Raw genomic sequence first — 2,702 nt, 5'->3', positions numbered from 1 at the left:
ATCTTTTATGTGCAGCCAAGGTGCGATAAGACAGCATCAATATTATGTTAGCCCATTCCCCCACTGTGGCCTTTACCTTTATTTCCAGCTGTTCTTCCGTTTTTTCAGCCCACGCTGGGGGTATTGGAAAATCTCTCTGATCTGCTTCAGGCACATAGGTTCTTCTCCCATCATTGGTCTGGATTGGTCCCCACCGGGGTTGTTGTGCCATTCTCTCCGACACCCGGAGGACATCCACCAGTTCCACCTGCTTCTTTTCTCCTTTTCTTTGTCCGACCCTTAGTTGTTTAGGGGTACCTTGAACTTGTGCTGCAGCAGACCGCATGCTGGAGTCATTGTTGTCTTCTTCTGAGCTTTCATGGGGTACGGGGGTTTGTGGGCACTCAACAGGCCGAGGGAGGTTCGCCGGTTCTTCTTCTGAGCTCTCGTTTCCAGAGCTGGGGTCCCACCTGTTCACCACCAGCTTCTTCCAATTGTTTATCTTTTCCTGTGTCTGGAGCTTTAAGACCCTGTTCAGTCTTTTTGGGTGGGTTATCTTTAATGGAGGTCTCTTTGACGGTGGTCTTCTTCCCTTCTTCCTGCTTGGGCTCAGTTTTTATGGGTATTWTTGGCATGGCCTTATTCAGTCTTTCATTTTTCAATATTTCTGCTGTGACCACGACAATTTCTTTCAAGTCTGTGGGTACAYTGAGGCTCTGAGCGAAGTGCGCTGAGCCTCTTACTGCCACCTTTTCTGCCATGTCCCATGGGAGATCTCCGGACCTTAAACCACAGGTGCTGATGACGACTCTCCTCAGTCCTTGATGTACCGTATGATACAAACCTCGTTCCAATTTTTTCATCATTAGGCAGTCATAGTTCTCCATGTCATCGCCTTTCTTAAATGCAAGTACTGGGACATGAATGATTCCATAGTGGGCCAGTCCGGCTCCACTAGTCATTTGGGGTCGGTTGGAATCTTTCTTGTGGGTTTCTCTCAACTCCCTTACTTCCTTCTGGTATTCATGCCCCGCATTTTTTATTAGGGCTTTTCTGAATTTTGCATTGTAACTTTTGTAGCTGTGGTCGGTGAATATCAGTAGTCCATCACTTGAAATAGTCCATGGGTCTCCCACTGTCTGATGCAGAACTATACCATTCTGCATTCGAATCTTCAGGGTCTCCTCAGAGAGGGGGCCTAACGGGCCTCGCCCCGATATCCCTGGTTCTATGTGACGCCATTTGCGGTCACATTTTTGATGTTTTTTGTCATCTTCATTGAGGGTGGTGTTCTCAAACTGCTCAGTCAAAGCCCTCACAGTGTTCTGGTTTYCATCGTCTTTTGGTTCTGTCTTGGGGGTTTGACCCAGGTACGTTTTTATATCTTGCAAAGCCTGAGTCAGCTCTCCTATCTCTCTGTGAAAGTGGAATCGATCATCATCATCATCATCTTTTGTCCCATCAAAAGAATCTTCATCATCTTTCTTTCCTTCATCATCCTCATCCTCATCATCAGTCTCCACACCTGATTCTTTGCGGTCAGTGTTGGTGNAGTCTCTTGTACCAGTTAGACTGGCGATAAAACCTGAGTTCTTGATCTTTTTTMTCAAGATCCAATTCAGTTTTGTGAAGTTGTTTTTTCAGCTGGTCATTTTCAGTGTTGAGTTTGGAATTTRCATCTAGCAAAAAAGCTTTGGTTTCCTTCAAATCATGGATCAACTTGTCTTTGGTTTGACACTCCGTTTCAAGAACATGAATTTTCAGAACTTGTGTCTGCAAACTACTTTCAGTCTCCTCAAGTTTACCCTTAACACACCGTAGTTTAATTGCAAGTTCCTTGGATTTTTCCTGCGCAGTGATTACATCCTGACTTCTTTTATTTAAATGGGCTCTTAGCTCTTTTTGTTCAGAGAATAATTCAGACTTTTCAATTTCTTCTTTCTGACWGTCAGTGATATTGTTCTCATCTTTTGCCTCTGGCTCTGACAGTACACTTTGAGATAGTGATTCACTAGGTGAAGTGTGTACACTTCCACACCAAGTAAAAGGCTCTGAACAGAATGACATGTAACCTTCACACTTCTTGTCACCCATGTTATTTTTTCTGTGAGCGTCAAATAAACGCATAGTATTTTTCACAGTTTTTTTCATCTTTTTTTCAGATACTGTTTCCACGCCAAAAGAGAAGATCCACTTAAACAATGACTTCCATGGCAGTCCTTCCCTCTTCTGGAACATTACCAGATCAGCCACGATTCCATTGGTCAAGGTACCATTTGAATTGACAGTACCATTTAGTAAATCTTCTTTGGTTACTCCAATGGTATCAAGTCTTTCACTGACAGACGCAAAATCTATCACAATCTTTGACAGAAATGTCTCGTAATTATGTTCTCCATTTGTTATCTCCCTTGCTTCTTTCAAACATTTTTTACGCAGAGCATAAAACTTGCTTTCTTTACCAGGAAAGACGTTACTGAAGAGACTCGACGTATCTGCCCATGACGCATCCGTTTCAGTGTAGAGGAGAACAAATTGTAGGACAGTGCGAAATGTGCACCGCAAGGGTGGTGGTTTTGGTCGTCGCCCTTTTCCAGTAAACTGCAGGATGTGTTTTAACAAGTGGTAGTCATCATTCACTGTGAAAAAGAAAGAAGCAGCTATGAATATTCTCAATACTGAAACAAGTTTTTAAGCTTTACATGTATTTGAACTACTATTCC

At 43.2% G+C, this 2,702-nt stretch overlaps 1 long non-coding RNA gene across 1 annotated transcript; it reads left to right on the top strand.

Moving 5' to 3' along the window:
• The first annotated feature begins 1,537 nt into the window (after positions 1–1,537).
• On the top strand, positions 1,538–2,629 carry LOC106532609 (uncharacterized). The gene is made up of 2 exons (XR_001312111.1): positions 1,538–2,248; positions 2,445–2,629. It is a non-coding gene; the product is annotated as an uncharacterized LOC106532609 (long non-coding RNA).
• Positions 2,630–2,702: the final 73 nt, after the last annotated feature.

Source organism: Austrofundulus limnaeus, unplaced genomic scaffold (genome assembly GCF_001266775.1).
Source record: "Austrofundulus limnaeus strain Quisiro unplaced genomic scaffold, Austrofundulus_limnaeus-1.0 Scaffold801, whole genome shotgun sequence".
Classification (NCBI taxonomy): Eukaryota; Metazoa; Chordata; class Actinopteri; order Cyprinodontiformes; family Rivulidae; genus Austrofundulus; species Austrofundulus limnaeus.
Note: the sequence above shows the minus strand (reverse complement) of the source record. Positions and strands in the feature narration are given on the sequence as shown.